This window comes from Denticeps clupeoides, chromosome 16 (genome assembly GCF_900700375.1).
Source record: "Denticeps clupeoides chromosome 16, fDenClu1.1, whole genome shotgun sequence".
NCBI lineage: Eukaryota > Metazoa > Chordata > Actinopteri > Clupeiformes > Denticipitidae > Denticeps > Denticeps clupeoides.
The window spans coordinates 7,135,000-7,150,021 of NC_041722.1; positions in this window are offsets into that span (position 1 = coordinate 7,135,000).

Genomic DNA, 15,022 nt, shown 5'->3' on the forward strand with positions numbered 1-15,022 from the left:
AGTGGTATAGTCAGTGCTGAGGAGAGGAAGTGTTTGGCTTTTGGCCTGGAGTTCAAGGTGTTTATTCCATTGGCTTGTGCTTCAGTGGAAATATTCAGGAAAATCTGCATGGACACAGGCACTGATCATTGTCGACAAAGTACAATGACAAAAGGACCATAGGATTAACCCATTGATCATGACATGAGCCATTTTTAGGGGTCATTCATCAGGCTCCTGTTTTATGTTGCAGAAACTACACAACAGAGTGGACAACGATGAATTATATTTCCTGTCTTAGTTCACATTAGATAAAGAGCAAATAAAAAAGGTAAACACTAGTACCAATTTCATAATCTACTGATCTGATAACATTCTAATAGTTTATTGTCTTCCCCGTCACTATAGCAACTAAATTATCAATACACAATGCTTAGAAGGAAACTTCAATAAAGGGGTAAATATTGGTCTAGTGGCAAGGGAAGCGGTCACATAACCAGAATATACCAGGGGTCGGCAACCTTTAACACTCAAAGAGCCATTTGGACATGGTTTCCAATTATTCAATGATACAGTGGCAATTAGCAAGATGAGCGTGAAAATCACTGAAACAAATACAAAATAGACAAGTGTCTGCTGGGCTCTAGGTCTCATTGTACCATGTTGGATATACTCATATTACATTCTTAAATATAACAAAGCAAGTTAACTTGTAGTTGAATGGCAAGTAGCTAGACACAGCTAACGGAATAGTCACCTGGCTAATTCACTGGGGAAGTGGTCACTGTAAGGACCCGTAATCAGAAGGTTGGCGGTTCGAATCCTCAAACCGCTAAGGTGCCACTGAGCAAAGCTCTTGAGAGTTTCCCAGTTAGTAAACTGTTCGATATCAGTGGCATGTCTATGTCCACCATGTACAGGAAAATGAGATGAGCATGATCTCTCTGTCAGAAAATTTTACTCAGTATACAGGCTTGTGAAAGGGTCTCTATGAGCTATGAGATGCCATGTTACATGGAGGAGAGTGAAGTTGTCCATGCAGCGTGTTGATACTGCAGGCATCATTTCAAAAATGGCCCCGTTGACTTATATGGATGGAAGTACTCTGTTCCAGCTCCTTTGTCTCTTGTCCACATAGACACCAACCACAACTCAATCAGGAATTTTTTCTAAAATTATCAAACCTAAATTCTTCTAGATTTCTTGTCAGTGATAATGTAATTTTAGAATTTAATGTAATTAATTTAAATATAATTTAATGTAATTAATGGCTTTTCCAGGAAGGCAAATTATTTTGTGGTAATTACTTCTGGTTTAAATTTCAGTCTTGGCCAGTGTTGAAATAATACTATTTTTGAACAGATTTTTTACCTTAATTCAGCAGGCAGAGACAGCATTACAATTCTTCATGAATGGTGTGCAAAGACATGGTTGACCATCAAGGCAAGGCCCTCCTGCTCCATGAATGTAATTTGCATAGCTCTCTAGTGTCACAAACTGTAACACAACCACACTCATGTAGCGTACGTGGTGTGAACATTGCAAGATGGGCAGTGGTGGCCTAGTGGTTAAGGAAGCGGCCCCGTAATCAGAAGGTTGCTGGTTCGAATCCTGATCTGCCAAGGTACCACTGAGGTGCCACTGAGAAAAGCACCGTCCCCACACACTGCTCCCCGGGCGCCTGTCATGGCTACCCACTGCTCACTCAGGGTGATGGGTTAAATGCAGAGGACATGCAGCGTCACTGTGTGCACTGTGTGCTGTGCTGCTGTGTATCACGTGTGACAATCACTTTCACTTTCAGATGCATGTTTACTGTGCTTGGAACAAGTCGCGGAAGCTTTATTGCGGGTACAAGTGTCCACAATCGAAGGTAAAAAGGGTGACCATTTACATAAGTAACATTGTGTGTTTACTTTTTTATATTACAGCAGGGCATACATTTTTATAAACTAATTATTTTTGCAGAGAGACTATTTTAAATCTGTTTCAGTTTGAACAATTATACATTCAGCCTGATAATTGGGTATACACATTATCTATATTTCTGACAAACATGTAAATAAGAAGAGGGTTTTATTGACCTTTCAAGTGCTGTTCACTTATTCTATATGGGGTACATCCACATCTACATCTTTGCACATTATGTAAGGGTTAAACGTTAAGTCAATAAGTGAGTTATTGCACAGAAGAATAGAAGCAGAAGATGTTGTTTACAGACTTACAGATAAGTGTAAGGTAGAGACAGGGAGAGAGGGCAACTTTCTTGTGTGAGTGAGTGGGGTGAGTTAAAACGTCTGATAGCAGTGGGATTGAAGGATTTTCTGTGGCGTTCAGTGGAGCTTTTCAAACTTGTTAGTCTATTACTGACTATTGCTGACTAAAATGACCAAATTACCAAATACTATAATCAGAAAGCATGCATAGAAACTATTTGATCATGCCCACAAATAAAGTACCCTGAATTGATAATTTTGTGTTTTATTTTGAATGAAATTTAAACACGGCTATTCCGTGAATATGAACTGTTTTTTTCCCCCACAAAATTACTTGCTTTATTATCCCAGTACTCACAACATTAAAGGAGATGAAAACGGCATTACACTTTATAAATTCCTGCTCCGGTCACATCCACGGGCAGACGGGCGAAGGAAGCGCAGAAACGGGTCATCTGGGAAAATGGGATTTATTAAACAACAACTGGCTTGAGGGCCAAAACTTGGGAAACAACAAGGGGACAGGCAAAAACAAACCCACAACTGTGTTGCCAGGAGCTGAAAACATCCGTAAAGTATGCTACATCCACTGTAATGTTGCAGCGTTGGACTGCCGGATGCACTCCAGGTTTATGCGATTCCCCATCCATTAAGCTCAATTGGTGCCGGGTGCAATGGATCGGGACACCCTAATCAAGTGCATGGGCGCCTGCTGTGACAGCCCCATGGCCCCGGGATATGGCCTCTCTTATGTGGGATACTGGGAAAGTAACTGTGTCTGTCCAAGCACTGACAGTCTGGTAACATTCAGAGTGTTCAGGAGCAGCGAGAGCACGAGAACCATTTTGTGGATGAACAAGGTGAATAGAGAAAACAACTCACCTTGTTCATCCACAAAATGGTTCTCGTTGCAGCAAGCAAAACTCTCATTGCAGCAAGCAAAAAAAAAAGTCCAAACTTGAGAGAAACAGACAAATGTAGACAGAAAGGTATACTTCTAAAATACAACATTAAACCCCAAAACCCCCTTTTACATTGTATATGCAAAATAAAGCTTACTGTTCTCCGTGTGAGTGAGTACACACAAATTGGTGGCTCCAATGCAGTCGCAAGATATTAAGCATTGTTAGCATAGCAAGTGTTAGTTAGCAAGATATTAAGCAGTGAAGCTTGCAGAAAAATTTCTCCTCTGTCCTTCTACCCGCAGCTTTTGCCTCAGAATTTTTTTCCCGCCCGTCTCCTAACCCGCGGCTTTCGCTCATAAAATCATTTTTTCGCCCTTCAGAAAATTTTTTTTTTCGCCCCTCAGAAACTAAAGACGGTGCAAAGACAATGGCGGCTTCTCTCACTGATGTCCCAGGTAGTTGACGTGACGTGCGTGCTCTCTTTCAGGTCCGCGTTCCCAACCCAGCACCGCTGGGTTACAGATCGAGACCGATTTTCAACCCAAATTGGGTTAAATCAACCCAACAGCAGCCTCAACCCAGCATTTGGGTTGAAAAAACAACCCAGCGTTTTTTAGAGTGTGTAATTCTGACAGGCCCAAATTACAAAGACCTTGGCTCCATTTTACACTGACCAAGTTAACTCATCAAACTCATCACTAACTCACTCTTCTCTTTTCTCTATCCTTCATCATCCACTCCAGTGTGGATGGCTGGCTGGGGAGTTTCCTAGTTCGGAGTGATCACGTGACATGGTCGACCTCCATGGACTGTCCTATTTGACCTTCTGCTGACCCCGTCTGTTAGTCTCCTGCTGGGAATCTAACACACTACCTGGATGGCAATTCATTATACACAAGTGGACTGAAATATGCCGTAATTTTTGCATGTATTTCATTGTAATCCAGTGCTGACCAGAGGAGGGTGGGCTCCCCTTGCTGAGTCTAGGTTCTTCTCAAGGTTTTCTTCTTATTAAAGGGAGTTTTTTTTCCTGTTGCCACTGGCTTGCTCACCTGGGGCTTTGAGCACCGTTCTATTTGTAGGGCGCTTGTGACAATGTACATAGCAAAAAGCCCCATATAAATATAGACTAATTGATTGATTGAACTTAAGTAACAGCTTAACAGCTCATCATCCAAATCATTCAAGGAATACATTGGCATCTTGCCTTTTTCACTTTAACTTTCAAAAAGTCGCTGCTCAAGCCCAGACAATATTGCTAAAATTTGAAATAAGATACATTTTGTAAATAACACATGAGTGAGTATAAAACTTAAATGACTTACATGGAAGATGACATAGTGAGGTGATATATGAGTTTTTCTTTAACAATGGTTCAATTCATTTTTATGATTTCAAAATATAACGAATTAAAGTCAACTACTCACTGGACAGAAACTTTTTCAAGGCCCCAGAATCAATCCCTGGTTCCCCATGAATGTGATACTTAAGGGATTCACTAGACTGGCCTTTTTTTAAACGCTTCCATATTTTCAGACCTCTTTCCACCATATTCTCTCTTGATACATAGATGTCAAAGGACTTGTTGGAATCCACTTGTGACCTCAGCCACCTGATAATATTGTCCTCACTGTAAAATGTTTAATGAACACAGATAAAGACATTTCATTATGAACAAATCTACTTCAGAATGTTACCATGAGTTCATCTGGAACATAAAATAAAGCAGGTGTGGTTACAGATTTTCTATTTATGATAAATACTAGTGTTGTAGACAAGACCGCCTAAACAAAGACCAAGACATTGCTACACATTTACTACAATGCTAAATACAATGAGCAGAACAGAGCATTGTCTAAAGGACATTAGACAGTGGATGATCAACAACTTGTACTTGGGCCTCACGCAGCCAGACGTTAACTGTCTAACTACATCATAACACTGGATAACCTTTTATTTCACCAAAAACATTATTAATGCAGGTCTCTCATTCAATTCACATGTAGATAATATCAATAAGCATTCTTTTACCTTAAAAATATTGCAAAGATTAGACATATGATCTCAATGGCCAAAGTTGCCTTTTATTATTATACCTTTATTACATCAAGGTTAGATTTCTGCAACGCATTAATGTCTGAATGTTCTAGTAGGTGCACGAGTAGCGAGAGTTCTAACTAAAACCAGAAAATACAACCATATCACCCAATCTTACTTTCGCTGCACTGGCTACCCATTAGGCTAGACTACAAAATCCTACTTTTGTTCTATAAAGCACTTAACGGTCTCGCCTCGCATTATCTGAGTGAACTTTAAATTATTTATGATCCGCCACACCGTCCGGGCTCACTGCTGCTACGGGCTATCCAAAGTACAGAAGGTCACAACTGGGAGCAGATCTTTCTCTTCTAGAACTCTGCAATGTGGAATGGGTTGCCAGTCAGTGTTCGGGATTCAGACACAGTCACAGTGTTTAAATCTAAACTGCAGACACATCTGTTCACACTGACCATCTGTTAAAATCCCAGAGACAGTGACAATTAAGTCCACTTTAATACACAGTAACCTAATGAAGCATAGATAGTGTTCAACTCACCTCAGTTAGGCTGTCCTGGTTTGGGTACCGAGCCATTATTACACTAGAGTACCACCATAACTATTTTTTGTGGCAGTTGTGCAATACCACCGTCTGCCATGGTTTCTGTTTGTTCTCTCCAAGGCACTGAGATCTTTTCAGGTGAGATCTTATCCAGTGTAGTGAGGTTATTTAAATGCAGGAAAACTCTGTACACTCATAAAAATGCGTTACTGAAGTTTTATTGGACAGATGAATCTTTTATAACAACATCATGAACAGGGGAGACAGAAAATGTTTTTGTTCACACTCACATTCATATAACTATCTTGATAAATGTTAGGGTGCCGGATTTCAATTAAGTTGGTGTAACAGGACACTTTGCAAACCCTGATGCAAACTCTGGCTTAAGTGGTGATGCAATGAATCAGAAAGCAAAATAGTCATAAAAAAAACAACAGTGAATGTGAGTTGTAAAAATAAAATATATCAGTATATATAGAAACGGTGTATTGGATGTGTGTGTGTGTGTGTGTGTGTGTGTGTGTGTGTGGTCAGCTGTTGTAGAGCCTGACAGCTGTTGGCACGTGGTGGACAACCTTCTGAATCTTTAAATGATTTTTAGTGTTTGCAGCCTTAAATGATTTTTAGTGTTTGTGTTACCGGGTGTTACAGGTTTGTGCAGCTCAAGATATTCAATGAGACTTTGTTCATCTTTTCTTTATACATTCTTTATTTACACAATTTCTTTTTTTGTAATTTATTTCTATAGAGGGTTTGATTTAAACACCCCTTCAGACTTCCTCTCTTCTACCCTGAGATGTCCCCACAGCTCCTCCAGTTCTCACAACGTCATGGAGAAATCAGTCTGGTTTTGGACACTTTCCCAGGTCGTTCCTGGTATCCGTTTCTTTGAGACGCTCTGCAAGTTCTAAGAGAGCGCTCATCTTTTTTAGTTTGGCCCCCACAAATTCATGAAATGCCAGATTTTCACAACGATCCTGGAGAATGTTCCTTTCAAAATCAACCGCAAGGGACTTTGCTTCATCCAGTCTACGTTCATAGTTTTTTAGCTGCACACGTAGCTCAGTGTTTTCCTCTTGAAGGCACCTTTTTGCTTTCAGTTCTCTGGCAAGATTCTCATCTTGTCTTTTGTCTTTTCTGGTCTTCATTCGCTGAAGTGTCTCTTGAAGGTACCTTTCTTTGTTCTCCATCTGATTTTGGAAGTTGGTCTCAGTCTCCAGGAGAAGCATCTCTGCATCTTTCCTGCTTTCTTTTTCTGCTTCAAGCTCCCTTTCAACTTTCTCTCTTCTCTTCTGCTCATCTGCCAGTTGAGTTCTCAGCTGATCAGCCTGTGAAGGAGCTTTTTTCCTGGCAAACCTGATACGCTTAACTGCTTTCTTCCACCACTTCATTTTAATAGCTTTGTACTAATAGCTTGTAAATCTGAAATGAGTTATTTCTTGTAGGCTTGCTGCTTAAATAGTGTAGAGCTGATGATGTCAATTTTTTTTTCAGCCAATCACATTGAAGAACAAGAGCTCAGAAACAATGTGGTTGGCAGCGATCACGCTGAAGCAGCTCAGAGAGCATAAAGTGAACAATTCAGTGTATAATAATATATATATATGTGTAATTATTGTTAAAATGCCCGCCCAGCAGGGGGCCGTGTGGTGCAGCTGATGGACTAACTTGTGTAAACAGATGGAAGAAGCAGAAGATCGTTAGCCTGTTAGCATAGTTAATAAAGAGACTTTAGAGAGTGAAGTTAGAGAACTTTTTCTCTTTACGAAATGTAGGCGTGGTGTAGAATAACAGCCACTTTTAGCCATTCTCATAATGAAATTTCCCCAGGACGCGCCGTTTCTGTGTCTGTAGGTTTAAATGATAACGAGGAGGGGAGAGGCCAATAGAAGTGAGCGGCCATTCACGGAAATGACGTCACGGACCACCATATTTGGTGCAGACAGGAAGTCGTCTCGGCGTTTTTCCCTAAAAGAAATAAAATGAACCCACCGGTTCACGCGTGACGAAAATGAAAAAAAAAAACACTTTTGTGCTCATTTTTACATCCAATCACGAGAAACTGCAATACTTCGCACGTTTTCAAGCCACGAGTTCCTTTTTTAGGCGAGGGAAGAGAAATTGTCAGGGAAGTAGCATGAGAGACGGGAGGTAACATTTCCTCTTTCGCCGAAATAAGGGAACAATTTCGGGATCAGACGGTCTGAGCTCCTCCACTCTTCACACCTATCACCATTTCTAGCCAATGCAGAACCATAGACGGGCTAGAGGAACTTGTATTAATGTTCAATAATCTCACTTCAATAAAGTCACATTTTTGTTTTGTGATTTATGTGTACACATTGGATCCTGCCACTTTTGGGAAGTTGCTGTTGTTCTATATTTCTTTTTTTTTTATAAGTTAATTATTTTTCTACCACGTTGTCCTTTGACCCTGGCACCCATTTATCTTTCACTCCTTACGAGTTACTTGAGCAGCTGCATGGACTTGAAGTGTCCAGAGCTGTAATTCCACCACGTAGGTTTACTGCAACACTGTGAGGAACACTACCGTAGGATCTACCGACCTGCCAAGCGTGTTTCCACAGTGAACGTTGCTTGTTGTTGGCAGTATATGGCTGCCCACTGCTCACCAAGGATGATGGGTTAAATGCGGAGGACACGTGTTGTGTGCATCATAATGACAATCACTTCACTTTCACACTAAAAAAGACAATAAAATGTTTTACAATTCCTTATTAACAAGCTGTACTTTATGTTTGTTCTATAGCAAACATAAATTCACTGCACAAAAAATAAGGGGACACAAAAATAAGACATCGTAGATCTGAATGAATGAAATATTCCTTTTTAATACTTTGTTCTTTACATAGTTGAATGTACAAGTCAAAATGAGTGTCAGTAGTGTGTGTGGCCTCCCTACAACGCCTGGACGTGCTCCTGATGAGGTGGTCTAAGTGGTCTTCTGAGGATTAAATCAAATTCAAATTTTATTTGTCACACACACGGTATGATATTCAGTGAAATGCTTTAGCGACTGATATAGACCACAGTATTGCCAATATTGCAAGTATATAATGAACCAATATGTAAATATTGCAAACATAACAAAATATTACACTTTTATGTTTTTAACCTAAAACATATAATATGTGTAACAGGTCGGGTGAAGGTTTGCAAATCAGTGAAGTGAAAGTAAAAAATTTGTGCAAGGATTCTGGGGGGATTGAGTCCAGAAGTGATTGAAAGTGTAGGAGTGTATTGGTGTTCTGTCCTATGTAGTGTTGTGGTTGAAAGCTTGTATAGCCTGCAGGAAGAAGCTCCTCCTCATTCTCTCTGTGTTGGTTTTCAGGGAGCGGAAGCTTCCCTCTATCGCAGCAGAGAGAACAGTCCATTGTTGGGGTGGCTGAGGTCCTTCACTATCTTCCTGGCCCTGCTCCAGCAACGATTGCTGTAGATCAATTGAAGGTCAGGGAGCTTGGTACAGATGAGGCGTTCAGGTGATTGAACCACCCTCTGTAGGGCTCGCCTGTCCTGCATAGTGCTGTTCCTGAACCAGGTTGAGATGTTTCCCATCAGGGTGCACTCTATGATGCAGGAGTAGAAGTTCCTGAGCACCTTGGAGGGCAGTCTAAAGCCTTTTTCAGCACTGTGTTGATGTGACAGGACCATGACAGGTCCTGCGTGATGTTAACACCGAGGTAACGGAAGCTGTCCACTCTCTCCACTGGGCTCCTGTTGATGACAGGGGTCTGGTAGTTCCTCTCCTGCTTGGTACTGAAGTCCACTATTAACTCCTTTGTCATGCTGATGTTCAGGTGGAGATTGTCCCTCTGGCACCAATTCTCCAGATTTCCAACCTCCTCCAGGTAGGCCATCTCGTCGTTGTCAGAGATCAGGCCCACCACGGCAGTGCCGTCAGCAAACTTAATGATGGTGGTGGAGTTTGTAGTGGCTGCACAGTTGTGGGTGTACAGAGAGCAGGGGGCTCAAAACACAGCCCTGGTGGGATCCAGTGCTGAGAGTGAAGGTAGCTGAGACATGTCCGCCCGTCCTTACTGCCTGTGGTCTCCCAGTTAGGAAGTTGGAGATCCACTGACACAGAGATGAGCTGAGGACCGGAACAATGATGGATTCCTTAAAGCATGTGGGGATCACTGACTGAGATAGAGACAGGTTGAATATCTCTCTGAGCACAGGTGCTGGCAGGCTCTGAAGATTCTCCCCAATGATTATTTGTAGACTATTAATGTAGCCCTTTGCCAACTCAAAAGATACTGGCTGGGCATCTGCAGCCAGGAAAATAATTATGAGGACTGACGTGCAATTTCATTTACTGAACTTTCAATGAGTGAAGGAGCACAGATAAATAAGATATTTGTTGGAGACACATATAACACTGTAGCACTATACGTACATATATGCATGTTATATTTTGTACACTGAAGTTATTTTGTACACTGAAGTAGACCGGGCCCTTCCTCGAGGCCTCGCTTAGCTGCTGCCTTCCTTTAGCTTACTTCACACGGATCCGGGGAGTGAACATAAATCTAACGCATTTTAATTAACCATACATGGAGAAAAGCTTAGATAACTTGAACACTCACACTCCTTATTAATGCAGTTTTAGCGTGTGTGTGTGTGTGTGTGTGTGTTTGTGGCCAGCTGTTGTAGAGCCTGACAGCGGTTGGCATGAGGTGGACAACCTTCTGAATCTCTCCGTCCCACATCGTGGGTACCGCAGCCTTAAATTATTATTTTATTTTAGTGTTAAATATTCAAGGAGACTTTGTTCATCTTTTCTTTATACATTCTTTATTTACACAATAGCTTTTTTGTAATTTATTTCTGTAGAGGGTTTGATTTAAACACCCCTTCAGACTTCCTCTCTTCTCCCCTGGGATGTCCCCACAGCTCCTCCAGTTCTCCAACGTCGTGGAGAAATCGGTCTGGTTTTGGACACTTTCCCAGGTCGTTCCTGGTAGCCGTTTCTTTGAGACGCTCTTTAAGTTCTGCTCGCTTCTTGTCTCTTTCGGCTCGGAACAGTTCAAGTTCCCTTTTAACGTGCTGGGTTGTCTTCTTGTGGACACTGGCAGCTCCTGGAATTATCGCCTTTACAATTTTTTGAGCTCACATTCAAGATCTTCTCTTATCTGCCGCTCATCCCTTATTTGGTCTCTAAGACAGTCATCGAGAGCGCTGAGCTTCTTTAGTTTGGCTGCCATGAATTCACGATACGCCAGATTATCATGACGCTCCTGGCAAAGGCTCCTTTCAACATGGACTATATAGGACTTCAGTTCCTCCAGTCTATGTTCATCGGATCTAAGCTGCACACGTAGCTTAGTGTTTTCTTCTTGGAAGCCTCTATTGGCTCTCCACTCTCTTCTGAAAAGTTCTTTTCTGTCAAGTATCTCATCTAGTCCTCTGACGTTTTGGTCTTTTTCATCTCTGATCATCATTTGCTGGAGTGTCTCTTGGAAGTGCCTTTCTTTGTTCTCCATCTGATTTTGTAAGTAGGTCTCAGTCTCCAGGAGAAGCATCTCTGCCTCTTTCCTGCTTTCTCCTTCTGCTTCAAGCTCTTTTTCAACTTTCTCTCTTCTCCTCTGCTCATCTGCCAGTTTAGTTCTCAGCAGTTCCTTTTCCTCCTTCTCCTTCTCCAGAGTCTCTTTAAAGGACTTCGCTTCATCCAGTTTATGTGCATAGAATTTAAGCTGCACGTGTAGATGAGTGATTTCCTCTTGAAGGCACCTTTTTGCTTTCAGTTCTCTGCTGAGTTCTTCTCTGGCAAGATTCTCATCTCGTCTTTTGTCTTTTTCATCTCTGATCATCATTTGCAGGAGTGTCTCTTGGAAGTGCCTTTCTTTGTTCTCCATCTGATTTTGTAAGTTGGCCTCTGTCTCCAGGAGAAGCATCTCTGCCTCTTTCCTGCTTTCTCCTTCTGCTTCAAGCTCTTTTTCAACTTTCTCTCTTCTCCTCTGCTCATCTGCCAGTTTAGTTCTCAGCAGTTCCTTTTCCTCCTTCTCCTTCTCCAGCATCTCTTCATAGGACTTTGCTTCCTCCAGTTTATGTGCATAGTTTTTAAGCTGCACGTGTAGCTGAGTGTTTTCCTCTTGAAGGCACCTTTTTGCTTTCAGTTCTCTGCTGAGTTCTTCTCTGGCAAGATTCTCATCTCGTCTTTTGTCTTTTTCATCTCTGATCATCATTTGCTGGAGTGTCTCTTGGAAGTGCCCTTCTATGTTCTCCAGATGATTTTGGAAGAGCATCTCTGCCTCTTTCCTGCTTCCTCCTTCTGCTTCAAGCTCTTTTTCAGCTTTCTCTCTTCTCTGCTGCTCATCTGCCAGTTTAGTTCTCAGCAGTTCCTTTTCCTCCTTCTCCTTCTCCAGCATTTCTTCGAGAAGCTGCGTTTGGAGATGTCTCACCATCTGCATCTGGTCACAGTTCTCGGTCACGTCACTGAAACGCTTTTCTGCTGCTTCTCTAATCTGTATCTCCTCTTTCAGCTTTCTTTCAAGCTCCTCACATTGCAGGTGTTCACAATCCTTTTCTGCTTCCAGTTTTTCTCTTTCTTCATTCTGAATGACCTGCATGGCAATTTGCTTTTCTTGAGCTACATCAAGAGCCATCTTCAGATGTTCATTACAAGCCTTCAGGTTCTCCTCATTTTCCTTTAATTTCTCCAATGACCCCTCGAGTCTGTGGATCTTTTCCAACAATGTCTCATCCAGATTCATCTGGACTGAGGTCGTGTTGGCCTCCGGAGGAGCTTTCTTCCTGTCACGCCTGATACGCTCAATCTGCTTCTTCCACCACTTCATTTTAATAGCTCTGTACTAACAGCATGTAATTCTGAAATTAGTTCTTTCTTGTAGGCTTGGTGCTTAAATAGAGTAGAGCTGATGATGTCACATTTTTCAGCCAATCACACTGAAAATAAAACTTCAGAAACAATGTGATTGGCTGTTTTTTTCAGCCAATCACACTGAAGAAAAAAACTCACCATCAATGTGATTGGCAGGAATCACGCTGAAGCAGCTCAAATAGCAGAAAGTGAACAATTCACTGTATAATAATATATATATGTGTAATTATTGTTATTATAGCAGGGGGCCGTGTAGTGCAGCTGATGGACTAACTTGTGTAAACAGACGGAAGAAGAAGAAGATCGTTAGCCTGTTAGCATGTTAGCATAGTCAATAAAGAGACTAGAAAGTGAAGTTAGAGAACTTTTTCTCTTTACGAAATTTAGGCGTGGTGTAGAAAAACAGCCACTTTTAGCCATTCCCACAATGAAATTTCCCCAGGACGCGCTGTTTCTGTGTCTGTAGGTTTAAATGATAACGAGGAGGGGAGAGGCCAATAGAAGTGAGCGGCCATTCACGGAAATGACGTCACGGACCACCATATTTGGTGCAGACAGGAAGTCGTCTCGGCGTTTTTCCCTAAAAGAAATAAAATGAACCCACCCGGTTCACGCCTGACGGAACTGAAAAAAAAAACTTTTGTCCTCATTTTCACATCCAATCAGGAGAAACTGTAATACTTCGCACGTTTTCAAGCCACTTTTTTAGGCGAGGGAAGAGAAATTGTCAGGGAAGTAGCATGAGAGACGGGAGGTAACATTTCCTCTTACGCCGAAATAAGGGAACAATTTCGTCATCAGACTGTCTGAGCTCCTGCACTCTTCACACCTATCACCATTTCTAGCCAATGCAGAACCATAGACAGGCTAGAGGATTAATGTTCACAAAATCTCACAAAGTCACGTTTTTGTTTGTGATTTATGTGTACACATTGGATCCTGCCGCTTTAGGGAAGTTGCTGTTGTGACTGTTCTATATTTCTTTATTATTTATAATTAAATATTTTTTCTACCATGTTGTCCTTTGGCCCTGGCACCCATTTATCTTTCTGAACCAAACCTAGACGTGTATTCACTGCTTACGAGTTACTTAAGCAGCTGCATGGACTTGAAGTGTCCAGAGCTGATATTGAACCACGTAGTTTTACTGCAACACTGTGAGGAACACTACTGTAGGATCTACCGACCTGCCAAGCGTGTTTCCACAGTGAACGTTGCTTGTTGTTGGCAGTATATGGCTGCCCACTGCTCACCAAGGGTGATGGGTTAAATGCGGAGGACACGTGTTGTGTGCATCATAATGGCAATCACTTCACTTTCACACTAAAAAAGACAATAAAATGTTTTACAATTCCTTATTAACAAGCTGTACTTTATGTTTGTTCTATAGCAAACATAAATACACTGCAAAAAAATAAGTGGACACAATAATATGACATCGTAGATCTGTATGAATGAAATATTCTTTTTTAATACTTTGTTCTTTACATAGTTGAATGTACAAGTCAAATGAGTGTCAGTAGTGTGTGTGGCCTCCCTACAACGCCTGGACGTGCTCCTGATGAGGTGGCAAGTGGTCTCATGAGGTTTATCCTTCCAGACCTGGACTAAAGCATCCGGCAACTCCTGGACAGTCTGTGCTGCAATGTGGCATTGGTGGACTCAAGAAGCAAGACACAATGTCCCATATGTGCTCAATTGGTTTCAGGTCTTGGGAACGGGCAGGCCAGTCCATAGCATCGATCCACTCCAGCCACATGAGGTCTTGCATTAGGAGGAGCCCAGGGCCAACCGCACCAGCATATGGTCTTACAAGGCTTCTGGGGATCTCATCATTGGTACCTAATGGCAGTCACATGGTACTCTCTGGCAAGCACATGGAGGGCTGTGTCACCAATCTCCTTGGTAGTGGGCATCTCCTGCACCCTGCTGTCTTTTTGTTGCCTACTGAACAGAGGGAACTTTTGGGTTTAGAAGGGAATGTGGTTATGTGTGACCGGAACGGAGGAGCTGGTCCAGGCGTATGAACATTCTAAAAAAGGTCATCCAATGGATGGTTGTCATCACAAATTTCTGAAAGGTTGTTTCTTGTTCCCTAACATCCTTGCTTTCATCAAAGGGGGTAATAGATGTCCCATATAAAGCAAGAGCATTTATTATAATGTGTAACATATAACTACATCGTCATTTTTTGTGAGTATGATTCAGACTGTTGAGGGAGGTCCAATTAGCCCAGAACAGTCCTGCTGGGCAGCAAGTAATACCTAGACCCGGTGGACAATCTGGGTGTCATAAATTGGACAATGACACACGTCCGCAGAAATCAAGTTTTTGAAAGGATGAAATGGAGCTTTTGTTGAAGAAAGTGATGTGGGATGTAATTTTTATAAAATAAATTGAACTGGCACATGAATAGCCGCTGCTGTGTAAAACCCTTTTTCCTCTCTAGGGGGCAGTATGC